The sequence below is a fragment of the Lepidochelys kempii genome, chromosome 20 (genome assembly GCF_965140265.1).
Source record: "Lepidochelys kempii isolate rLepKem1 chromosome 20, rLepKem1.hap2, whole genome shotgun sequence".
NCBI classification, from domain to species: domain Eukaryota; kingdom Metazoa; phylum Chordata; order Testudines; family Cheloniidae; genus Lepidochelys; species Lepidochelys kempii.
This window is the reverse complement of record NC_133275.1, coordinates 1,080,561-1,107,459: the sequence shown is the minus strand read 5'-3', so window position 1 is coordinate 1,107,459 and position 26,899 is coordinate 1,080,561.

Below are 26,899 nucleotides of genomic sequence, written 5' to 3'. Positions count from 1 at the left end.
AGGGCGCACTATTCTAGGGGGAATATGGGAGATCTGCCTCCATAGCCCATTTGATCCCTCTCGGTGCTGATCAGAGACGCTCAAATTTAGCACCATCTATTCCGGTGGTTTGTGGGAGGTGGCTGCCTGTTTGCTAGGACCCAGGATGAAAGTTTCTTTGATGTGGGCTGCTGAGAAGCCACCATGCATGGTAATAACTTTTCTTCACTTCCAGCTGGGCTGGGATGGGAGCCGGGGATCAAGGAAGACAAAGGGCTTTAGCTCATTCTCAGTCATCTCAGACGCCTGAGCCCTGCCTCTGATTTTCCATCATCCTGCAGTCACTTTGCCCCGATGTAAATGGTGGCTCACAGGGCGAGGCAGTGGCAAATCAGGGCCCAAAAGTGCATCTCTGCACTCAGAAGTGGTTGCGTGCACACCAGCTTTAGAGAGACGGGCACTCACTACGGCCACCTGTTGGTGCGTAGAGAGAAGCGGGGCCCAGAGCTGCTTGGGACCACCAGATGGACAGGGGCGCCTTTGAAAAGGGAGCTCTCTGCTGACATCTGCTGGAGGGCAATGGGAATTGGCTGAATGACCCAGGTCTCATTTGCATTTCAGTTATGTTACAGTCTGGCTGATTTCAGTGTAAATACAGTGAAGTTTTGAGTTTGGGGGCAGTAAAATTCTCTTGATCCCTTTGGGAAGTATCTGGACAGGAGGTCAGTACCAAAGGTGTGTGGGGTCTCCCTGACTGTTTTTGCAGTCAGGCACAGCTGGGTCAGGATGCCTGGAGCAAACCAAGAAAAAAGGGGGTGAGTTCTAGTTTGTGTGTTGGGGAGTTTGGGGGTAAGATAATATAGAGTGTAGGTGGATTTGGGAAAGTAGGTTTGTGTGTAGCTGGAGTCTAACCATCTGAAATAGTCAGTCTGGCTTAGAGATTTTCTTGTAGGCTTCTCTACCCTGCAACTGAAGTTGCTGTCACCTCAGCTGGGTCAAATGGCAGAGTCCTCAAAGCGGCGGTGGCCTGCCTGAATCCATGGACGCTGCCAGCTCGGGACAACAAACTGTGAGTGGGAATGGGGAAGAGGGAAGTGGCTAGAATGCGTCATGATTGCCAGAGGAGGACTGAAGTTGGGGCTGTTGCTGCTACCCTGGGGAGTGGAGTTGTATCTAACATTGTTATTTATTAATTCCTGGTTTTCCCAAGTTTATTCTATTGTCCTCGCTTTTCCTAGTAACATTCTCTTTGTTTTAAACCCCTGGACTCAGTGCTTGAGAATAGAGAAGGATTGCCCATCACAAGCAGCCAGGGTGGTGTGTATCATTTGCCAGGTTTCTGGGTGGGGCTCAGGCTAGTGTTGTTTAAGTCTTTAGGAGGAGCTCTTACAAAACCGACCCTGGCCCTTTTTGCTGATGACAGCAGTGGGCAGAAGAGTACCACACAAACAGCACCATCTCACTCAGCCCCTCTCCGCTCCTGTCTCTCAGAATCAAACCTGCTGACGGAAATCAGTTTCTGCTGTATTTAACTCCAGTTAGTGCTGCAGAGCTCTAGGTGAGCGATTCCTCCTTGTGCACTGGTGACAGAGTGGCCCACTAAGTTACACCTGTGCAAAGCCATTGATGGCGTGGGATAACGGGGAAAAGAAAGGGGGTGAAGAGGTGCAACCACAGGCCTAGTTTGTCCTGCAGAACTTTTTCTACAGGCTAATGCTGAGCCTGAAGGAAAAAACCCAGCTTGACTCTCAGAGCCCCAGCCGAGTTTGAAAGGCTGTCAGGGGTGCTGAGAGCCATTGAACCAAGCTGCAAACCCTGTAGATAATGGAAATCTCTTCAAGCCAAGGCTTGCAGCAGCACCTATGAGGCCTGGCACTTCGCGAGTGTGTGTTTGTTGCTTTTGCACCAGTGTCAGGGGAGCTGCTGGGCTGGGGCTCGGTTATCCGAGTAGCACCCCCTCATTCAGAGGGGTAATGGCTGTGTTCACGCTAGGAAGGCTCTGCTGGGGTAGCTATACTGTCAGCAAAGCATTCCTGATGTGCACGCAGCTGTACCAGCATGCTGCGCTTTGTATCAGGATCGCACAGCTGATGCCCGGAGCACAACACGCGATATGGTAACAGTGCTGCCGATATAGCTCCATGTAGCCGAAGGGCTTTTGCCAGCCACAGAGCTGTGTGGGTCAGGGCTCCTGCCCTGGGCTTTCACAGTTATGCTGGCAGAAGTCTGCAGTGTAGACCTGCCCTTAGCTCCTTTAGGGCGTTATTCAGGCTTATAAGGTGGATGATCGGGGTGAGTCTCAGGACCCCACCTATGACCAGGAGGCCAACCTGTGGTGGGAGCAGGGAGGGGCAAGCAGGGAAGGTGGTTGGTTTGATGGATGGTGTATCCATGGGCTGGATTTCCTGATGGCATGAGAGAAGCAGCTCTGAGGGCCAGGCCCTTGCTCTCGGTTGCTGATACTTTATTCAGGCCCTCAGCAGGACAGGTGCAGGTGTAATTCCGATGCCAAGTCCGGCGCCAGTCTGGGGTGCCCCCATCGCACCTTCTGAAGCATCCACCGGTGCTGAGATTCTGTTTCCTCTCATGCAAGACCCCTCACCTCGGAACCCCCCATCCCATTACCCTTCCCATGAAACTGAGTTAGATTAATTGCTGATACAGCTGTATTCCCATGTCCCCTCTCCTTTTGATTACCCCATGACAGAGATTAATTGGACCTGCTGTAGGAGGTTAAGGGGCTGCCAGGGTGTGGGTTGGGCCAGGGAATGAGAAGCCCTTTTTATGGGGGTGGGTGGGTTATTTGAAGCTCCCTAGCCTGTGAATTTGAAGATTTCTAAAGGCTAGGCATAGACTCAGCCGTGGACTCAGGGCTGAATTGGGTGTGTTGGTCGCAGCAGTGTTAAAGAATCCACCGAGGCAGGAAACCCAGTGGGCAAAATCCAAGAGGAACGGAGTCTCTCGAGCTCAGCTCAAGATGACCCAGCTCCGATCTCCTGCTCGTGTAAATCCTCATGGGAGCCTGACTGCATCAGTGCTGCTGCTCTACCCATTTACACCCGCTGAGCAGTTGGCCTTTCAAGGTAAACAAACATCTCTGCCTATTCCTCACTGCCCTGGCTACACGGGTGTCAATGCCCCCCCCCCCCCGAGCAAGAGCCAGGGATGGAACCCGGGTTTCTGAGTTCCTGTCCTTCGCCTTAACCAGCCAGCCCTACCCCCTGTGCCAATCTAGCTGAAATCCACGTTGCTTCCTGGCCTGAAGGGCACGTGGCTCAGACAACTCTTGGTTACAGTTTCATAGCTGGGTACAGCCTGGTGTCTGTGGTTTACTGAAAACGGTGTTAAAATCCGAGTAAGGGGTTTACTGACCCTGCTTGCAGGGTAAAGGGCTCTGTAGGAAAGCAGGTGATCTGGTTCTTCATCAGCCAGTCTGCAAAGAGCTGGCCTAGAGATAGACTGGGTGAGCCAGGCCTCCCTGCTTTAGGGAGCAGCCTGCTTTGTGTCTCTGCTTTTCGTTCTTGTGTGTGTGAGGGTTCTGGAGTCTAAGAAATAAAGTTGTTACATGGCAACCTTCCAGCAAGAGTAGCTGAGATTTTTATCTAACTTTGCTGCACCCGCCATGAACATAGCAGTGTGGGGGACACTCACATAGTCCATGCGTGCCCCGGGGGCTCCTGCCAGTATGGGAATGGCCCCCATTTCATCTCCAGTATTTCACAGATGGCTTGAAGGGCAGTCTGAGAGGCCCCAACCCCCAGCTCATGATTTGCAGAGATTGAACAAACCTTCATTTGATTGAGACAGCGAAGGATTTATCAAGGGGAAGGTAAAAGCTACTGTGCGAAGGCACAGGCCTCCCCTCAGCATCTCTCCCCCCCTCACCCCCTTAGAGATGAAATGTGACTAGGTCAAATGCAGGACAATATTGCCAGCTTTCCTGAGCGTGCCGTGGAATGAGCTTGTCTCATCTGTGTGGCGGTAATAGCCTGAGCAATAGCTCTTGCTGCCGCAGGATTGCAAACTCTGCCTCTTAAATGAAAATTCCCTGCTTCAGTGATTCTGGCTCCTTTTCTTCTCTGGCAGCTCTGGGCTCTCCTGGCTGGTGGGTACCTTTCTCTGTTCCTCATTATCTCATGGTTTTCCTCTCTGTTCCAATTAGAATGTGCACACACATTGTAGTATTAATGAACGCCTTGCCTCGTGTAGCACTGCAGATCTCAAAGCTGCAGCAGAGCTGGTCAATGGAACCCAGGCCTCTGGAGTCCAGCCTTGGGCACTATCCACTAGGCTACACTGCCCGCGTGAACTTTCATGTCATCCTGTTGCCCTTTAATGCCAACAGCTGGGGAGCATGGTGTGTTTGCCTCTCTGGGAAACATTAAACTGTCCTGGAGGATAAGTCCATCAGTCAGTCAAGATAGCCAGGGACACAACCCCCTGCTCTGGGTGTCCCTAAACCTCTGACTGTCAGATGCTGGGACTGGAAGATGGGATGGATCACATGATAATTGCCCTGTTCTGTTTGTTCCTGCTGAAGCGCCTGGCAACGGCTACAGTCAGAAGACAGGATACTGGGCTAGATGGACCATTGGTCGGACCTAGTATGGCCCTTCTTGTGTTCTTAAACTGAAGCTGTGTACAGAGAGACCAGATACCAGGGTGAGAGGCACCCACTAAGAGTCAAATCCAGTGTGCACTGAGGTCAATGGAAACACTCCCGTTGAATCCAGTGGCTTTGGATCAGGCTCTAAATACCTGTCCTAATGGCACATCTCAATCTGGTCATCACTGAAGACCTCATGGCTGTCACTGGTCTGTCCACTTACAACTGCACCGTGGCTACTGGATGGAATGCAGACCCTCCTTGTCCAAAAGCATGGCTGCCTGCCCCGGGAGCTGAAGGAGGATCACCACTTACTGTTGACAGTACAGGATCAATGATACAAAATGGATTCCCCTTTCCCTACCCTTCTTAATGCTGCTTATTGAGTTTGGATTACAAACTCCACAGCATGCTCGCACTTCTCCTGTTACACCGTGGGACCTTGTACCAGCAAGTAGCCGGTGCTGGGGATTTTGCCTTTTAAATAACGTCCTTTGAAAAAAAAGCAAACTGTCCCTCCCCATGTCTCCCATTCTTCTTCCCCGCACTGCCTGCCAGGGATCCCTGGTGTAATCCCTTCGCTTTCTCCCTGTGTGTGGGGAGGTTTGGGGGGAGAGGGGGTTTAGCCCCCATCTCTCTGCTCCTGACATGAACTTTTAATATTTTAATTGAGTGAGTTGACCTGGAGTAGTCGATTGAACTCTGCCTGACCTTTTAAATAACAGGTCAAGGATTTAGCTTCGCAGGGCTGACCTTTTCCCTTATCTGCTAATGCTGCTCCTCTCCCAGTTAGCTGCCAGCCCCTGGACTCAGCGAAGCTGGGACCCTTCGCCGGCGCCTGAATGGCTTCCTCCTACGCGCGCGTGGTAATGTACAGCGGCACCCGTGATCAGGCCTCTGAAATGGAGATAACGTAGGGCTCCGGTGTCGTTTGCATGAGCCGCCTTGCACCACGTCGCTCGGTTTTGGTGCTGCTGCTTTCAGACCTGGCGTGAGGGGCCTTAGGTGTGGGCAGGGGGGTCCGGTGGCTCCCGGGGACGACTTCTCAGTGATTTGTATTACGCTAGCCCCCAGAAGCATCGGTGGAGCTCAGGGCCCTGTTGTTCTGGGTGCTGCACAGGTGTGGGGAGAATCAGTCCTGGTCCTGGGTGAGGAATAGGGGCCACGTTCTGGGACAAGGTCCAGGGAGTGATGTCACTTGCTACGCTCAGTGAGTATCATTTGCTCCATTTTACAGATGGGGAACGGAGAAGGGCAGGCATTCTGGCCATTCTGTAGGCACTCCAGGTTCTTAGACCCCATTATGTGGGGAGCAGACCTGCCTCTGTCTCCCTGAGGAGCTGGCCTTCCTTGAGGCCATGCTAGTGGGAGCCAGGCCCTGCCTGCCAGTCAGGGTCCAATGGAGATGGCGCTGCCCAAAGCCTGTGCTAGGGGAGGGAGCAGGGGTTGTGCCAGGGGTTGCACTTGAGCAGCCGTAGCTGACCGTGAGGATGGGCGGCATGGGGATCTCAGCATTCGCTTGATCAAAAGGACCCCTTATACTGGAGCTCCCCAAAGCGGCGTTTGCAGGCACAGTTCCTAGTTGGCTTTATTGCCTTACCTTTCAAAGACCCGAGTAACTGCCTCATCCAGTCAGGGGATGAGCCTGAATCTCGGCCCCTGGAAATGGCTACCAGGAGCATCTGGAGTGGGACATCTTCCATGCAAAGCCCCGGCACATCCAATTATCTCTGGATGGGTCTGGCTGCTCGGCAGCCCAATTACTGGAGATTAGGGTGAGGTCAGAGCCATGGCATTTGGAAGCATATGGGGAGAATTGGATTAGTCTGAGCTCTGCCATAGGGGGTGAGGGGAGGGACCCCGATCACATTCCTGAGTCACGCAGCCAAATTAGCTGACGGAAGGTCCCAGCACTAGCAGCAGGGAGACAAGGAAGTCAGGGGATTTCTGTAACAGGGAGAAGAGGCTAGAAGGAGCGAGGGAAGCAAAAGATAACTCCTAATGCAGGACAAGGGAGCAGAGTCCAAGGGAGGGATGGGGCTCTTGGGAAGCAAAACTGACACCTGTCCACCAAGCACTAAGACCAGCTGACTTCTGTTATGACTCTGAGCTGCCATTAGATGCTCGTGACACTAGATCATCTGGTGTACTGAAAACTATGCTAAAATTGTGATCTCAGGGGTTTTCCTGGTTCTGCTTTCGGACAGGGAGCTCTGCCGGGAAGCCTGTGAGCAGTCAGTCAGCAGATAGCCAGTCTAGAGTAAGGTGGGTTGGGTTGTGCCTTTCTGTTGTAGGGAGCAGCCTGGTTTGTCTCCCACTGTTTTGGGTTCTTGTGGTTCTGAATTCTAAGATATAAAGTAGTGTTATGTCATAACCTTCTACCAAGAGTATCTGATGGTTTTTATCTAATGTGTCTGTCTGTATGCCAGGAAACATAACAGCTCGCTACCCTGCTGGGCCAGATTTGAATTGGCAACCTCAAGTTGCTCCATTTCTGGACTTCCGCTTTCACCAGCACACCACCCCCAGGATATAACATGAGACTCTGTCTTGTTCTGGCAGGTTGGGGCAGAATGACAAAGATGAGGCAAAAGAGAGAGAAGCTGATCTGACTTGACAGCGTCTATCCTAGAAAAATGCAACAAGAATTCTTCCCCTGGCCCCTTCAGCCCCCAGCTGTCCTTAGAAGGGCAGCCCATTCCTTTGGGCTTATGCTGCCATTGCAGGAAAGGAATTTCTAGCAGCTGGGAGCTGGAGGGAGAGTGGAAACACTTCGCCATCTGCGTGGACGTGTCCCCCGTCAGATACTTGCTGCTTTGCCTGTTCTCTACCTGAGTTCAGAGTAGGTTTGCTCAAAAGTTTATCCCCAAACCCTGAGTCCAAATGTTCCCTGACCTGGGGGAGGGAAGGGGTTTCTGAAATCTGACCCATGTCCAGATTGAAGTTCTGCAAAAGCCTCTTTATAACAGGCTGATCTGAACTTCGGGGAATTGGGCTCAAAGTTCAGATCAAGATCTCCGAGGGGAAAAACTCACGAGTCCCACCAAGCCCAAAAACAGGAAGCTCAACTGAAGTGGGAATGTAGTGACAGAGATCGGGCCAAATCTTCTGCTGGTACAAATCGATGCAGGAGTCAGTGTAACGGTGTAGATTTGCACCACCTGAGCAGTTCATTCGACCTGAGCCTTGGATTTTGTGCTGCCATTCACAGCTGTGCAAATCAGGTGAGGTTTCAGAGTAGCTGCCATGCTAGTCTATATCCGCAAAAAGAACAGGAGGACTTGTGGCACCTTAGAGACTAACAAATTTATTTGAGCATAAGCTTTCGTGAGCAACAGCTCACTTCATCGGATGCATTCAGTGGAAAATACAGTGGGGAGATTTTATATACACACAGAACATGAAAAAATGGGTGTTTATCATACACACTGTAAGGAGAGTGATCACTTAAGATGAACTATTACCAACAGGAGAGTTGGGGGCGGGGAGAAAACCTTTTGTAGTGATAATCAAGCAGGTGAGGTTAGCCACTGGATGGGAATGTTATGTTGCACAAGGATAGAATAACTGCTCAAAATGCAAGGCGGTGGAGAATCGGGCAAAGAGATTTTCTAACAGGGACCTGGCAATAGTCTTGCATGAGGGCTAGAATTCTAACCCAAACCGTCTTCCATGGGCTTCTCTCCTCACGCAGGCCTGGCCAGTTTCATTCACCAGATGATGAGCAGAGAGAGCTGGAAGATTTTTGAAAGGAAAATTTTACTGCTGAATAATGGGGTTTATTGAAATTGAAGGTTTTTTCCCAGAAAAATGTTGTTTTCATGGAGGTTTTTCTGTACAGGAAATTTCAAACTGAAATTAAAGTTTCATTTTATTTCAAACTGAAGTGATTTTGCTTTTCACAAGTGAGACATATTTTTTAAATTGACCTCTGCCCCATTTTGCCATTGAGGGCAATGCAATGGTTTTCCCTCATCCCCCCACTTTCTCCATTCTGTAACTATTTCAAATTTAGAGAAGTTCTGACAAATTGCAGACTCGAAAGGAGGGAAGTAAAAGTGTGTTTGGGGCAGGGGAGACTCAGGTTTCTGTGGAGTTTTGTTAACCAGCCACAAAGCTGACCCATTCATAAGCCCAAGACTGCATTAGGTTTCTAACTTGGATCGGAAATAAAATCATCTTCCGAGCAAGTGAGAGGAGATGACCAAAGCTGCCCAAAGTGTCTTATCAGAACTGCAGCCATCCGACAGGAGCAGTCACCGGGACTGCTCTGACACGGGGCAGCACCGCAGCTAAGGCCGCGTCCGTACTGTTGATTAGTGATTGAACAGGAAGGGATTTGAACTGAGAATTTCATCACTTTACAATTGACCAGCAAGAGCTTCTTCAGAAGCTGGGTAGAATTAGTGATTTATATACACTGAAATCTCCCTTTCTCTAACCTGTCACATTCAAGTGGGCCCAGACATTCGGTCTGTCCCCAAACAGAGCTCCAGGTCTGGTGCTTCAGTAAAAGCAGAAAATCTCCTTCCTGATTGCAAGCGCTAATGCCAGCTGAAAATCCTGGTTTTATGGTGTTTGTACATGATTTGTACAGCACCTTGCGCAACGGGGCCTCTCTGTGCTCCTGCAATACAAATTTTAAAAAAACAGGGAGCCCACCTCTATAGGGTCTAGATGCCCCTGCTCTAAGCATAGGCCCCGCCATCTACCTCAGAACATGCAGGCCCGTTGTATTCCTTGCTACAGGGGAGCCAACTCTCACGGACGTATCCAGAATCTCTCTCAATATCTGGTGTTTTTCTTGCAGCCCCTGCTCCTGGAGTCTAGGAATTAATGAGAATCTAAGATTTTATTTTACAGTTAAACCAGTTCCAGCCTTCCTGGGTGGAGAGAGAAGCTTGAAATGGGACACCTAAAGGTTCAAAAACCAGAAGACAAACACCCCCGCCCCCAATTTATTATAGCTTTGTACATCCCATTTTGGGGACAGGAGGGATTGTTTAAGCTACGGGGACAGCTATACTGAGATGCTGATGCTGTGGGCCTTACACAGGCATTGCCAGACTGCATCAGACCTAAATCCGTCTGGTCCAGGGTTAGGTGCTTCAGCTGAAGGTGTAAGAACCCTGCAGTGGCAGATGCAAGGCACTCTGTCCACACACTAATCTCACCCTGGTCTCTCTGAGTTAGTGAAGCCCTGAAGCTGGAGGTTCAATGTCCCTTCCGGAATTAGTGTTCGCATGAGCTATGACAACTTTGGATATTATCAAAGAAATGTCCAGTCCCTTGTGGATCTCCATCTCTCTCTCCTCCTGCTGTAGCAAGCTTCGCCCTGCTGCCATTTCGCAATTCTTCTTGCTAGCAGCTGGCTCGTCCATCCGCGTGGTTAGCTGGCCAGCATATTTACAGGGAGCATCAGTTCCTCTTTTATGGGAAACCGAGGGAGCCAGGGAACAAATGTAAAGATTTGTAAACCCGTAAAACTCTGCCTCTACTGGAGTCCAGTGTGGAGAGAAGCTTTTGGTTAGCCAGCCCTGTTAAATTAGCGCTGGGCCCTGCATTCCAGAGTACAAATATCTGCCATTGTAAGGCTGAGGAATGCAAGCGCGTTGGAGTCTAAAATTAAAGCGCTGGAAATCAGGCATCTCAGGTTACCAGAAACAAGACTCCATTGTGCTCCCTTTGGGGTTTTGGCCTGATACAGGGAAGTGGGCTGTTAGTATTTAGAAACCGCTCAGGTTAAATGGAAGGGGCAAACTGGCCTTTAATTGCAAAATTTTGATACATTTCTTTAATTGAAACCCTCTTGACTATGCAGCTCCTGGACGCTGGAGCACTCTGCAAGATGCAAAGCATCTGTACCGTGTTCTGAAAATGCTGAAAGCCACAGGGTTTTGCAATGAAGTGTTTGGGGGAGGGGGTGGGGGAGCACACATGCGCCTGTGTGTGTAGAATTTTCCATATGGTTTTATCCCACCTTTGCCCATGTTATAATACTTTGCTATTCGACAGCATCTATAGGCCGTCAAAATGCTTTAAGCACAGTAATAAATTAACCCTCCCATCCCTCTGAGTCATTAGTCATTCTAGGGCTGAGGAATTCCCTCCCTCCTTCCCCCCCCCCCCCCCCCCAGCAAATAGTAAATTCATTTTCAGGGCACTGAAACTTCGCAAATTTGGGTCAAATTCGGTGAACGGTTTCAGCCAGAAGAAAGGGAGGAGGGGGGAGTTCAGATATGTCGAAATGTTTGTTCCGCCCAAACAATGGGGGTTTTCGGGTTTTCATTTTGGCAAGGAAAAGGGAAAAATCAGTTTTGGGTTATAAACCAAGCTAATCTGTGGCGGGTTTTTCAGTTCATCCATGGAACTGACAAGCAGGTAGCCCTTCAGGCGCAGAGTTCCTGGCCCTGCAGCAGGCTTCTCCTAGACCCTGGAGGAGCAGAACTCAGACCTGCCGACCCCCAGCCCTGTGCGCTACCCACTCGGCTACCTTGCCGCACAGTCCATTAGATGTAAATGATTATTCCTGGATCATTTTCCTCTTCTCACTTTGCCCTGTTCTCCTAGGCTGAGATGCTGGAAATCCCAGGGCTGCTGTAGTCACTCTGAGTCCAATGAAGAGAACTCCCTGCCATGCTTGTGGGGGTTTAACGCTTTTGACGTTGACAAGGGTAATGCAGTGTGGTTTTCACCAAGGCCGCAGCAGATAGGGCGGTCACTAAATAACGCAGCAAATTCCCCAAATCAGACTTCCTGCCATCATCATCAGCTGCTAAAATAACTGATCAACTCAGATCCACATCTAAGCCCAGTGGCTTTCCCCACCCTTCGCTGGGCCTGCAGGCACCTCAAGGACGCTTGGCTCGCAGCTTCCCTGTAATGTCCACTGGCAACATGGCCACTGTCAGGAGGGAATTTCTGGCAGCTGGAAGAGTGAGAGCATTTAGACAGATTATCCCTTTAGAAAAAGGCTGCTTCCCTGCCATAGAGACCTGGAAACAGGGGCCAGGGTGGGCATGGCTGAGCTGGGGAGTGGATTTTATTGAACAGAAATACTCTGATTAACTGGGATATTTGCAAAGGTTTCCTACACTTACTCGGCTCCCAGGGGAAGTTGCTTAGACCTAAATCTTCTGTTCTTTGACTCTCTGCCCTCATAAAAGGGGATTACATCTAACGCAGGGTCCGAACCAACTCCCGGGTCCGAACCAACCCCCTGCTCCAAACATGCCAGACGTTTGGGTTGCGTGGGAGAGGGATTGCAGTCCAAACCTGTATTAGCTTCCGAATGTCACACCAGTCTTGGTAATGAGTCAAACCAACCCCTCTGGTGTGACCAGCTCTGACCTGTGGGGTGTTCAAAGCCCAGCGCAGAACGCTCCAGCTCCCGATGAACACATGGAATTCGCCAGATTCAGCCTGTTGTGGAGGCTGACTTTGGTAAGGGCCCCAGGATCCAGCAGGGATGTAGGTTGTACAGCACGTCTAGGGGCATATGACCCCCAGTAAAGTGTGTACCTCTGATTCAGACCAGCTGAAGACCTGGTCCCTGGGTGCAGTGTAGTCACTGTATTTGAAAACCGTGTTGGAGCTGTAGACAGTCACTTTCATTTGTAAATGTTTCCTGGTCCTGCTTGCAGGCTAGGGCACTCTGTAGGAAAGCGTGGAGAGCTAGCCTACAAGACGGTGAGGCGAATTGGGCGCCTCTGCATTGTGGAGCATCTTGCTTTGTCTCTCTCCAGTTTTGGTTCCTGTGTGTTAAAGTGCTGGATTGTAAGAAATAAAGTAGTGTTACCTTGCAACCTGCCTAAAAGAACATTTTGTATTTGCAATCTAGCTTCTCTGTTTGCATGCTGTGACCATAACAAGGGCAGTTGCCACACGATTTTCAAAGACCCTGGAAGTATGCAGGATGCTGGAGCCGAGTGGCACTGAGCAGGCCAAATCCTTTCCTGCCTTTAAGAATAATTTAATTTCTCATCCCGACCTTGAACCTGGATCCCCCACTGATTGCTCTGAGGGAGGGACAGACGCGCCAGTGCCAATGAGAAAGGGCTTTAGGAAAGTAAGAGATGGTGTATCCAGCAATCTCATTCTGATTGGTGTGTGTACGCGCGTGCACACGCGTGTGTTTACTGAACTTTCAAGAATCTCTAAAGCAGCTCAGTTTGCACGCCAGTTGTGACTCAGAAGGGAGGAAAGCTCAGTAAGTGAGGAGCTGTTTCCTGTTCCCATGCCTGTGTCCCCAGTGCAATCAATTTATGGCCCCTAAAGCCTCGTAAGTGGATTTAGCTGCTCTAGATAAATCTTTTTCTTTTGTGTGTTAAGAACGTGGCTTGAATTCTGCTGCCACTGTTGCTAAATCAGGCAGGATTCGAGGGGGTTAAACACTAAGGGCTGCGTCCTCAGCTGGAGTAAGGCAGCCTAACTCCATTGCACTCAGTCTACCTACGTGATTTACACCCATTGAAGAGCTGGCCCAGTGGGTCCTGGTGTGACTCCATTGCTGTCACTTGGGCTTAATTTGTCCCTAACTGCTCTCTTTTTTTGAATGAACAGGAGTCCTTTTCGAACAGGAGTCCTTTTCAAACAGGTAATAGACGAATATTGTTTGGGGATGTAAAACCGAGGGGCTCAGTTCTGCCTTGCCTTTGCACACGTAACTAACCAAGGGACGTTTCCGGGTATGGCTACACTTTAAACCCGACAGTGGCGCAGTCTGGGATTTCTGGTCCTTCCAGCTCCCGCTGTTGCGCTCCAGCGTCCACGCTCACGACGGGGATGGAGTCCCATCGCTGTCACTAAGTCACCTCCCGAGCGGTGGGGCAGCGAGGTCGACGGAAGACTTCGTCCCCCCGAGAGACGCAGCTGTGCTGACTTGAGTCCCAGTGTAGACCGCCCTAGGTTGGCGACGCAATCCTAGAACTTCTCAGGGAGGTGGATTAACGACAGCAATGGGAGACCCCTTCCTGCTGGCACAGTGAGTGTGGATGCAGCCTAAGACTGAAGCTGGGAATGGATCCAGGACAATAAGCGGTTTAACTAAACCCCGTTTCTGAGGCTGACCTCGGCCTGCTTAGTTCCAGGGCAAACACACCGTTAACCATCTTCTAGCCTTTATTAAAAATACAGAAAAAGGGGGAATCCAAAGGTTAAAGTATTTCCCTTTAGCTGAAGAGTCTTGAGAAAGAAACCCTCCTTGTCTGACAGTGTCAGCTGGCGTTAAAGATGATAAGAACTGCCCTTTTGGGAACAAGAGAAGTTGGTTGAGATGGATTGTTGGTACAGTCAGATCCTGCTTTCTTTTAAAAGACACCCTTAATGGGGAGAGGCAGGAAAGAACAGCAAAGATAGAAAATGCAACTTCTGTCTCTAGCATTGACTCGTCCTAGCAGCCTTGCGGCTGAAAAAGCCCAGGCCCAGCCCGTGGCCTTATCAGCCACTTCACACCCTGCAGAGCTTGTACCAGCATCGGGCTTTCTAGGGCATTGCTTTTAGCTGCCTCTTTCCGGTCAGAGGCTCGCAGAAATATATGCTGCAGACTGTACAGTCCTGGCTGGTTGAGCCAGGCTCTTACGAGACCAAAGGTATTCGGGGGTTAGCCGGAGCCGGGAGAGGGGGAGGTGGCAAAACAATCTGGGTGCCTCTCTCAGCCAGCGAGCGGTGCAGCGGCCAGCTTCCCCACAAAGTCACTTTTCTGTGAGGACCCCAGGAGGGAGTGAGGATGAAATAGCCTATCTCCCCTACCCCACCCCACCCCCCACCATTAATTTGTCTGCCAGTTTGGCCTAATTTCCCACCTGCCAGTTTTGGTTCATTGATTTCTGGGCTCTTCCTATTCTTATTGGCCAGCCACGGTCCTTGAACTAGATCGGGGGGCTGTTTGTGGGGCCTAATTCAGCCTGTCTGTCTCTTCTCTGTCCCTTTCCCATTTCCATGTGTTGTGATTGGTTGCTGTGACATTTTGTGGACTGACACTTGCTGCCTGTGGTTGAGCTCACAATAAGGGTAAGCTGGAGGGCCCAGTGATCACAACCACCACAACTGCATCAGCCCCGTTAGGAGCCCCTCGCCTGCCAGGCTTGCCCTTTGACTAAGGCATGGAATGAGAATGTGGGTTCAATATCCGCTCCTGCCACAGACTTGCTTTCCGGGCCTTGGCAAGTCAATGAGGGGGCAGAGTTCCGAGAGCCCTCAGCTCCCTTTAAGAACAATGGAGAGCCCCCCTCCGGACAGAGCATCCTTCAATGTGACCACTTTGTTTAGGTGCCTCAATGGGCACCAAGCTCTGGAAAACCTGGTTTGCAATCTCCCTGGGCCTCAGTTTTCCTTTTGCAAAATGGGGATAGATAATCCCCCCCTGTCAAATTGGGCATCAGTACACAGAGGGCTGGAGCCACTGCTGTAGCAAGCAACGAGGCTAGTTATTGTCTCTTCCCATTTTGGGCAGGGGAAGGAAGGGCATTGAGGCAGCTTCTCACTCTTGCATAGTGTGTGTGTGGGGGAGGGAGGCGCAGTTTTTTATTGCATGTGGGGACCTAGATCTCCTTAGCTTTGTGCACGACCTGGCTCAGGAATCCCTTTCCCAGCGCTGCTTCCCTAGTCAAATCTCCCGCTGCAGGGCCTCTGGCTCCAGCATTCTGCCTGCTCCGCGTGCTAGGCTTAAAAAACAACAACCCCCAAACAGCCCCATTAGCTACACAAATGTTAAGCACAACCAGATGTGGGAGGTGAAGCTGTTAAACCCCTTTTGTGCTCTCCTAGGAGGCCACGTGGGGGTTGTATGGCCACAACCCCCCCCCCCACACACACACACACACACACCCTGTCCATTTTTGGTTAGCAAACAGCATTTTCCTTCATTCCAGGGCATGGAGCTGCATTGGCCAGAGCTTGGTTTTAATATCTCGCAATGAGTGGGGAGGTGGGGATCGTTCAGGGAGTTGGACCCTGCAGTGGCTGGGAAAGGCAAGGGGTCAGATCCATGTCTCCCTTTCTAGTCGCGTTTACTTGTAAGCAGGCTGGTTCCTAAAAGTTCAGTGTAAGTAGAAAAGTCCATTGCACAAACTGGGGTGACTGGTGACTCTGAGGGGGGGTATTTTTAAGGTCCTGTAGGTGCAAAAGTAGCTCCACAGTGAAATCACATTGGTGAAGAGCTCTGGTAGGTCTGAGCATGTTGTAAGGAAGCAGGTAGCCAAGAGCCCCCCGTTGAAAGAGAGCAAGCGGTAAGGATACAGGGACTGAGCTTGAGGTAAATTGACAGCTCTCTGTAATTCCATGTAATGCTAATAAATCAGACACATTAAAATAGCTTGAGCTGTGTGATGCGTAAATCAAACTTCCGCTCAGGCCTGGTGCTTTAAAACAATTTGGAGATGGATTCTTGTCTTGTTGAATGAGCGAGTTGGGGGCCGGGGAAGATTTTTACTGACGGCTGTGCTGTAATGTCTTTCTGGCCGCTGTCCCCACTTGAGTCCCCAGTGTACCAGCAGCAGCCTCTTGACAAAGTGGAGCAAAAGCGCCCAGCTTGGAGGGCTGAGGAAACAGGCAGATGCGGTCCGAGCAGCACACCCTGTGCACCTTCCAGCATGTGGCACATGAGGGCTCTGGGCTGCTCCAGCCAGGGAGGATATTACCCCTTTCTTGGAGCACGCTGGCTTTCTGCTGCTTGATCGCTCTCGATCTGCCTCCTGAAGGTGCCATTTTTGTGTCTCTCCTTTTTTGAAACAAAGAAATTGGAATCCCTTTCACCTTTAGGTCCTTTCCCCTTCTCCCCCTCAGCTCACGGTGCGGCCTGTTGCTGGGGGTCTTTGGGACTGGCCTCACACTGTCTCTGCCTCTCTACTGATTCCCAGTGCTCCATCACAGGGGGATCCAGACTATCCATGCTTCGGAGAAGAAGAAATTGGCCGAGACGTTTAACTTTGAAAAGTGGAAAATAACTCTCGCTAGTCCTTTCCCGGTCTCACAACCCTTCCTCTGTCAGATGTCACAGCCCCACTGTGGGTAGGGGAGCATTCATCTACAGATGGGGAAAACTGCGCCGCAGGGTAGTAATGTGAGTTGCCTGAGGCAGAGCCAGGAGACTGCCCTGCTAGCCAGCTCACTCTCCTGCAGAGCTGGTAACCACTCTCCATGGCCACTCTGCTACTGCTCCTGGGATGCAGGTACATTCCGCACACCCCCCCTCATAACAAATAGCTGGTTCTCTACAGCCACTGACCTCAGGGCACTTTACAGAGGTATCATTATCCCCACTGTACAGGTAAGATATATAGCTATGTTACAAATGGGGAAACTGAGGCACCAAGTGGTGGAGTGACCGACTAGTGGAGGTGGAAATAAATTCCTGGTATCCTGAGTCCCAAGCCAGTGCCCATAGCCATTGGGCAACACTGCCTCCTACAGGCTGCTCTTAGGCCCTAAACAATTTTTAGGATGGCTTGAGGTTCTAAGAAAAGCTGTAAAAAGAACAGGAGGACTTGTGGCACCTTAGGGACTAAAATTTATTTGAGCATAAGCTTTCCTGAGCTACAGCTCACTTCATCGGATGCATGCAGTGGCAAATACAGTGGAAATGCAGGAGTGGGATGGCTGAACCGAATTGCTCATGGGAGGGAATCGGATTCATAGGTTCCAAGGCCAGACAGGACCATTGTGACATCTAGACTGAGCCCCTGTCTGACACACGCCAGAGACCTGCCCCAACATAATTCCTAGAGCAGAGCTTGTAGAAAAACATCCAGTTGTGATTTTAAAAGTTGTCAGTGATGGAGAAGCCACCACAGCCCCTGGAAAGTTGTTCCCCTGGTTAGTTACTGTCACCGTTACAGAGACAGCAGATCCTGAGGCAGGGAACCTCGATGGTCCCCAGAGTTGCAATGAATGTGTGCTTGTATTTGCGGGAGAGAGGCCAGCTGGAGAGGAGTAAATCCAGTGTAGACACCTGGACTTAAGTCTGCAGCAAAGACAACCTTTGAGGTGCTTTGTGACTCCCATTTTAGAGACATGGTGAGGTACAGGCCACGCAGCAAGGCCGCGTTAGACGAACCAGCACTGAGAACCTAGCTCTCAGGTCCTCCTCTCTGAGTTCTAGACCAGGCCAGTGTGTCTGTGTTACAGTGAGGCAGGAACAGGGGCGTAGGTGAATCTCCTCCTTCCAGGAACTCTGAATATTGGCAGTCTTCTGAGTCCCTGCAACAAAAGATGGAGAAGAATACTGTTAATCAGGCTGAGGATCTATTCCTCTGAAGGAACTCACAGGATCTTTAGAGCCTTCAAGATCTCCGCTTTTAAGGTCCCATTTTAAAATGCCAGTAAAGTAAACACAGGGGATTCTGCACTTCTACCCTGACGTGAGACAAGGCTGTCGGGCTTCAAACCTGTGCTTCATGAGAGGCCATGATTGCAAAGCAAGTTCTTAAACTGCTACGGCAACCCTGGTACGTAAGCCCTCGAGTAACCTCTTGGGACACGCAATGCATTCTATACCAGAAACATCAACACCCTAGTCTTGCAACAGTTCCATGCAGCAAGGGCTAGAAATTACCTACAAGAGGCCTGACATTAGGTGCATTCTCTACCTGGTTTCCAGTGCTGCTCCGAATCTGTCCCAAGACCCTGTTTTGCTTGTTTAGCATTATACAGGCTGGGCCCACAACCAGATGAGCAGGTTTGTCCTGACACTATCCATGAGGCCTTTGTTCCCACACTGTTGCCGATTCATCGGGTTTATTTCCTTGCTATTCCAGTCTGAATTTCTTTTCTCTGATTTTTCAGATGCAAAACAGTTGAAAATTCTCAGTATGGCTCTGATGCTGCAAACAGCTCTGGGTGGGCCCAGGGTTCCCTGCATTTGGTCCTGCTCACAGGCTCGGGGGCCAGGAGCATGCAAAATATATTTTTAAAAGTGCAACTATATGTAGGTCCTGTACACACCTGCACTATGTAAAACGCTGTGGCACGAAGATAGCTCCTCCTGCACCAGCTGCTGTTGCATGGCCTCCTGGGGTGCGAATGGGGGGCTGGGACTCAAGACTCCCTTCTTTCAAATCTCAGTGCTGACACTGGGATTTATTATAACATCCCAATGAGTTAGGCACCTCCCTCCCCTTGAAATCAAAAGCAGTTAGGTCCCCAACTCACTTAAGCACCTGGTGGGATTTCAAAAGTACCTATCTGCAGCTTTAGGTGCCTAAATCTGGTCCTAACGCCCTCCGTGGCTTTGGACAAGTTGCCTTGCCATTTTGTGCATCGGCTTCTCCCTCAGTTGAATCCTTGCCTGCTTCGCCCAGAACCGTTAACTCAGATTTGAGGCATGCTCTGAAAATGGGAAACTGCTCAATAGTGGTGGTGTGTGATGCTGGTTGTCGCCCATTAGGAGCACCCTTCTATATGAATCACTCCTCACTTGGCAAATGTTCTCTTGCCCCAAAGAGTAGAAGCTGAATCTGAACTGAAACCCACGAACCGTTCAGAGCCAGACCCTCATTTCATGGTGGGATCTTTTGCCAGGATCACGGGGCCCCAATTCTGCACAGACGTGTCAGTGGGACTGCTCACAGCACATAAGTCATGGCACGAATGGGCCAAAGTCCCCAGCTCCAAACACACCTGAATTTAGGGAAAACATGGATCTGGGTGGACATACGGCCATTCTGAAAAGCTTCAGCTCTAAGGACGTGATCAGGCCTGCATCACAGTCAAAGGGAGTTTTCTATTGGGAACTGGCTGGCACACATGGACAAGAGACTGGGTATGTTGTTCCTTTATGTTGCTCTCCTTTTTTAGGGGTGTGTAGAGTGAAATAGTCAGTGAGAGGGAAACTGATCGTGCTAATTGCTCCACTGACATGAAGGAAGCATGTTCCAGCAAGGCTAATCCTCTGGGCCGTCTGGTTTTATTCTTGCGCACTCAACTTTTAGCAGAATTCCAGGAACTCTGTGGGGTCGAACCTCTATGAAAACAACTCAGTGTGCGTGCTGGCATTCTGGGAAGGGGTCCCTTGTGCCTCTCCGCGTACAGAGCCCCGAGCTGAATGACAAACCCACCACATGCTTCTTAACAGGACCCACACAGCAGAAGCTGAGTTTAACTGAATCTGTCCTGTTGCTGTGTCCCTGAGCCCTAGGCAGGCTCCCAATTACTGTGATTAGCAGAGCAAAGCACCAGAAACTGACCGAGGCTGGGATTAAATCCTTCTTCAAACCTCTCTTCTCGAGTAACCTCCAGGTTTTGACACAGAAATGAGGAATTTTCTGCTGACAGGCACTTCCAGTTACATCCCAGTTCATCCAAAAACCTCATCTTTCACAGGGCTTTGCAGGAGAGGGGTTTTTTTTTTTTCCCATGGCTTCTCCTTGCCACCATGAACACTGTTACCTAGCTCATATATGGAGCCATAGAGCTCAAAGCACTTGAACAAGTGCCTGCACCACAAGACTTGCCTCCCACCTCTGTTTCCCTGCCTGTAAAATAGGGCTAATATCCGCCCCACAGACTAGATACCTGCAAAGCACTTTGGGAGATTTGGTGGAACAATCTTGTAGATGCGTAATTGCGATCATATGTTAAATGCCCTACAGCAGGGACTTTTCCCTAGTGGACAAGGACACTTCATAATTAGAGGCCTCTTTAGTTAATGTTTCTTGCTTGGCAATTAATAATTTTTGCCTAGTGTGTAAACCCTTCTTCCAAGCCCAGCTGCTCCCAGCCTGCAGAGGTGTAAGCTGAGCTGGTGATATGTCGCCCTTTCGGGAACCAAAGGGCTGGGAGAAAATATTAAACATCACATGTCAAAAATCCATGGACCTGGGATTATCCTATTTTGTTGTTAAACCCTGATGTGATTTGTGGAATGTCAGCTTCCCTGTGGGATCAAGAGAAGCCCCCGTGTTCTTAAGAAGGAGGTGTCAGCAGAGATTTCGGCTGATGGTTTCTATCACTGGTCAAACAGAGAGAGAATTAACAAATTCAGACTTTGGTTAGCAGTTTATTTTTCTAGCGGAATCACGGGGAGTGATTGTGAAGATAAATTATGCAGCCCTGTGGTTAGAATGCAGCATTTCTGGGGCTAATGAGGTGAGTTTGAACTCTCCAAGCAGGTCTCGGAACCCTGCTTTCCAATTTAATAAAATGCAGCTTCTGCCTAGGGAAACCCAGAGTCACCATAAATGTCAGGTTCCAATTTTATAGGTTGCTATGATTAATATTACTAGTCATCGTTTTTACAAGAGTAGCGACTAGAGACCCCCAACAGAGATTGGGGTCCCACTGAGTTGGGCACTGCACAGACACACAGCAATGAGGCAGTCTCTGCTGCAAAGAACTCACAATCTAAATGGACAAGACAGACAAAAGAATTATACCCATTTTACAGATGCAGAACCGAGGCACAGCAAATTTAAATGACTTGCTCATTTCCTGCAGAAAGTCTGTCTGACCTCAGACAAGCTGCTTCACCCCTCTGTGCCTCCGTTCCCCAACTATATAATGGAAATAAGAAAACTGACCATGCTTTGTAAAGTGCCGTCCAATCTTTGGGTGGAAAGCTGCTATATAAGTGCTAAGCATCGCTCTGAAAATTTCAGGGCTAGCTAGAGGCTGATCTAAATGCAAAGTGACACTGGTTTAACAAAAGATTTAGTTAAACCAATGCAACTTGGTATGTGGACTTTCTCCCATCGTTTTTGTCCACACGCAAAGTTGCACCACTACAGTAATCATAGGAACATAGGCATTCCCAGCCTGGATCAGATCTAAGCTCTATCTAGCTCAGCATGCTGTGTTGGACTGTGGCCAGCACCAGATACAGGAAACCCTGCACTGGGCAGATGTGGGATAATCTGCCCCCTGCATTAGGTCTCTTAAATTCTTTAGCTAGAGACTGGCCTACATTCTAAAGCATTAGGTTTAATATCCCTTCTAGAATTTACGTTGGCACTTACTATAACAACTCTGGATATTCATATTATCTGTATAAGCATCTAATCCTCTTTGGGCCTTGCTAAATGCCTGGCCGCAATGATTTCCTGTGGCAGTGAGTTCCACCGTCTAATTACACTGTATGAAAAAGTATTTTTTACCTATTTTGAATTTTCCCGTGTTTAATTTAATTGAATGTCCCCATGCTCTTATGCTGAGACAGAGAGAACAGACACCCCAATCTGCCTTCTCTAGACCACTGTTTGATATACTTTTATGATGTCCCCTGTCATTCATCTGCTTTCTCAGGTAACCAGTTGCACTCTTTTCAATCTCTTGACATAGGAGATCTTTTTTTGGTCAGTGCAGCATCTCAACTTCAGTTAATTTTGTGCAACTGTGTGTCTTGTGGGTTTGAACAGTGCCTAGCATGATGAGGTCCTGGTCCTTGACTAAGGCTCCGTGGTGCTACTGGGAGACCCCCTAACAAACAGTAATGATGATAATAGATCCGGGCAGCCATATCTGGTTAGGCTTTCTGCACAAGACTTGTGCTCCCTATGCTGATGGAGTGGGGAAGCGGCAGCTTTGCATCCTGCTTGGACTCTCCGTAGGATGGTTTCTGGGCATTGGTATAAAAATATCCTCTTTTCCAAAGTGTGGCTCGGGGAGGGGGAGGGGATAGCGCGTGTGGGGAAGGCATGTCAGCTGGCTCTTGAAGGCGCTTCTGTCTGATTTATAGTTGGCAGTGGCTTCCCAAACAGAAGCCAAGCTTGCAAGGGGAGTTCAGTGAAAGCTCTGTACACACCTTGGTGCTGCGTCGTATTTGCTCACTGTCTTCAGGGCTATTCGTATGTTGATTGCAGCAGTATCCGGATGGTTCCAAGTAATTTTTCCTTGACTGAATATTGGTCAGGCAGGGCTTTCTTAACGCTATATTCATGATGTGCAATGAGCTGGGAAATACCCTCCCTACGCTACCTTCTGGCCTTTCAGACAGGTTGGAAATTGTTTCTTCCAACTCCTGTCCAGAGGAGCGACCTGCAGGCCAACATCACTTATCGGGAGCATTAAGTAGAGAAGGTGTGGTCCTGTGGATGGGCTGAGGAGCCAGTGAACTGGGGGGTTTGGCTCCAACTCAGCCTCTGATCATGGGCTAGTCAGTTGCCCTCACTGTGAAAAGGGGAACATGTTGCTAGTCATTGTTCATAAAGCACTTGGCGATCCAGCAGTGATGTGCAGAACCCCCACTGAGTTGAGTGAGTGTTTGGGGTGAGTAAGGACTGCAGAATTTGGTCCATTAGGATTAAGGGGTTTTAATTCTTCATATTAGTGGCTCTCCACATGGATGCTCCAGGGAAATCAAAACAATTACACCTTTAGCTACCCCAACCTATTCCCCCGCCCCAGTCCACCAACCCAGATGCTCTTTTAAGGGTCCTATCAAAGCTATAGCAAGCCTTAAGAGAATCCCAAGTGATGGAGTGTTAGCCCTGCATTTCGACAGATGCTCTCAGGACTTCCAGGTAAGAGAAGGGCTTTTAGGATTCTGTCTCCTCTATATTCTGCTGTGTGGCTAGGGATGTGCATGAGCAGGGAGGTGGGGGCAGAATGTATTTGCTGTGTTCCTGTTTTGTAACTTCTGAGTGTGTGCTGTTTTTGTCTAGCTCCCACTTTGATCAGGCATGAGGACTCCTTCGCGGTTGTGTCTGTCATTTCAGCTGATTTCCCCCCACCCTCCTGGTGGCTGAAGCCAAGGAACTAACTCTGGAGTCTGGGTAGAATTCAGCAAGGAGCTCTGACAATTCCTTTCCCAATTAACATGGCAAGGTATCTGCTAGAAGCTGGGACTGGACCACAGGGGATGGATCACTTGATAAATTGCCCAGGCCTGTTCGCTCCCTCTGAAGCACCTGGCACTGGCCACTGTCAGAAGACAGGACACTGGGCTAGACAGACCACTGGTCTGACCCAGTCTGGCCCTTCTTGTGTCGTGTTCTTGTGTCATGGATGCACAGAACAAACCAGTCATCTGATTTTGTTTTAATTGCTACCAAACAGGCAACAAACTAATCAACAAGATGGAATTCCCCAGTGAAGCCAGACGAGGCCTCCAGTCACTAGATAAGGAAGAAGAATCAAAGGGACAGGCTTGAGTGAAGGGAGAGCAGTCCAGGGCGCTGTAGCTAGGAGCCTGGACTGTGATGGTTTTGAGGTCAATTTCCCTGGCATCTCTCCTCTTAGGGCAATGTGCTGGGGAAACTAGGGGGTTCACAGGCTAAGCTCTTCATAGAGGGAGGTTATAGCTGCAGCTCTCCGCACCCCAGACACACGTACTGATCGTCCATGCCGGATGGCCCCCCAGCCATGTAGGTCACTCTGACAAGTCACCAGCCATGACCTGAATCTTGGGAAATGTGCTGGGTAGCGTGGAAGCACCGAGGCCAGTTTCTCTGACACGCTGCAGCTTGGGCAGCCATCTCCTTCTGTGCAAAGCGAATACAGAAATGCTACCAAGTGAGCATGTCACTCCGGACGTCGTGCATGGGATTGCACACGGGCGCAGAGGTGGAGGATCAGACCCTGTGTTTCTAGATCAAATCAAAGACTTGCAGGTTCCACTGCTCCTTTCATATAATAATTATCTGTTGGGGCAGCCTTTGAATGGCTGGGGCGGCCTTTAGCCTTTCATGGCTCCAGATTTAGCACCTGGTGGCCTGGATGGGTCAAGGTTCTCTTCTCATTTACACCAGTTTTTCTTGGCTGTAACTCCATTAGCTTCAGTGGGGCGGCTCCTGTTTTACATCAGTGTAAGTGATAGGAGAACTGAGCACTGGGTGTTTCAAACCGTTATGTCCATGGGCACTTCCAGGGATGAATTTGGTCCGATGTGTATTAAATAATGGTCCGCTCATTTTTCACTCTTCAGATTTGCACCCACAAGAATGTATTATTGTTGAGAGAGAGATAATTAAGTAAATAATGAGAATATTTGCATGCAGATGAGCTGCATTTAAAAAATTCTGGGTGTGAGCAAAATGCATTCTCAATTGTAACATCTTCTGCAAAACGTGGAGTGGTAGAGGTGGTCAGAAGAACTCTGGAACAATCTTCTGGCTGAGAATGCAGATCCAACTAAATCAATTGTCAATTCTGCCAAAATTTTATTTTGGCAAAACTTTTTTCTCACTTTCTTTTACCCCAATGTCAAAATATCCCATTTGGACGTTGTTGGAATTAAACATTTAGATTTTTTCCTTTTGAAGTATTTTTCATTTCAAAATGTATTTGTTATAAAATAAAATAACAAATCAAACTCACCATGAAATGTTTCCGTTTTGTTGCAAACAAAACATTTCCATCAATCCTAAGTGAAATTTTTCTGCAATATTCTTTCATGGAAAATTTTGAACTTTTTGGGTTTGCTCCTAATTGGAATGAAAATACCTGTCACAATCTTGACATTCTCTGCAAAAAGGTAGTAAAGCCCTTATGACGTCTGGGCTATCTTCCTGCCGAAATCTTTTGGAGTACTGGATCACAGAACGTGTCTATTAACCAAAGGCAAAAATTGTGTCTTAAAGCCTCGCCTCACAGAGTCGGAGGAAGATAATTAAAATGTAAAGATGAGGCATTTCCCTCCCTCCTTTTCCCTGAAGCCTCCACTCTCTTCCATCTCTAAAGATCTAGCCAAACAGGGCTGGCTGGTGCTGAGATGACATTAAAGGATCAGTTTCTTCTTTCCAGGCCTGTATCCGCCTACCTGGAGGAATAGTGTGTGTGTGCTGCAACACACCAGTTGGTCTAGGATAATTCTGTTCCTCTTCCAGCTTCTTAAGAGGAAAACATGTCATTATCCCAAGGAAATGAGAGAGGTCTTGGGTGTGGAAAACCTCATTGTGATCTGATTGTATTAAAATGGAAATTGATCTGGTGTAATAAAATAGAATAGGAGCTTGTGTGTTTTGTTACTGGGGGGAGGGGTGGGGGAAGAGTTAGAAGCCAAACACCAGGCACCTGCAAAGCATTCTGGATTGAAATTGACCCGCAGAAGGTGAATTGTTGGACAGGGAGAAGGGAGTGTATGTCGTCCCGTAGCCCCGCAGACTATGAAGAGGAGGGATGGAAAGATTACACAGGTTCTCAAACTTTTTCATAGAGTGGCTGATGTCTTAATCATAGTCACCTCCCATCAGCATATCATCTCTGGAGTAACTATGTTTTATTTTTGCACAGTAAAGTAATGGTGGGGAAGTATTCAAGGTATTTCTGGCTTCCTTTAACACGAGGTGGTAGATGGAGACAAGGAGACCTGGCCCCATGTAAGCAGCCAATTCTATGCAAACCACCGTCTCCTATTCTCTGGGAAAGAATATAGGCAATCCCAGAGCCACCTCAGCCAGACCTAGCCAGGCCATGGGCTGCTGCTGCCTTCTCAGGGGCTTGCTGCTGGCCTTTGTGTGCTGCTCCTGCAATGTAGGAGTGGAAGGGGAGGGAGGCCGAACAGGAGCAGAGTTGCTCCATGGGTGTATATGACACAGTTGCCTTCAGATGCTTTTAAAAAAACAACCCACCCAAAACAATCCTCTGCTATAATTTGGTCTTGAGAGCCGGTTGTCTTTTGTATGAAGCACATCTCCACCGCTCTAACTCTGTCCCTGGCCCATTTACATTAAATCGTTTAAATTCCTCCTCATTACGGACCCCCCTGAAGAACCCAGTGGCATTTTGGTCCCCCAGAAAATATAGTCCATGCTGAACGGCATCCCCCCCTCCTTCCTCAAGGGGGGCCACCCTCCCTGTGACTGCAGAAATGGACTCAAACTACAGAACGCCTCGTCAACCCAATCACCATAGCCTGGGGGATACGATTGTTTTAGGTGATGCGGCGTGAACAGCTGAAGCCATCAATGGGCTTGGACGTCTCACATTGCTGTTTTTAAGCCACACTGGAGAAGATTGAAAGGTGCATTTTAAAAAAAAACAAAACCCTTTCCACGTTTCAGATGAAATCTCCCACGGTTGGGCTTTTCCTGAGGCCCAGAGAAATAGCCCCTGTCCTTGGTGGGTGGTGGTAAAAGGTTACTCTGCATCTCACCTCATGGTGTTTTTCCCCAGCCCCTATTCTGAGCCCCTCCCGTTCCTATAGGCCCACCCTACAGCTGTTGTTTGTTTGCATTTCAGTGGGCACGAGGGGTGCTTCTCTCCCTGAAGCCAAGGGCAAATCTCCCACGGCCTTTAATTCCAGCTCCTGGAGATGGTTGAGACTTGAGCCCTGGTTCTGGTGTGAACTTGGCGTGGTCCCGGGGCTGCACCCTTTCTGCAGGGTCGGGACCTCAATTCCTTCTGTACTGGTGTAAATCAAATCACTGACCTGGAAGCACAGTC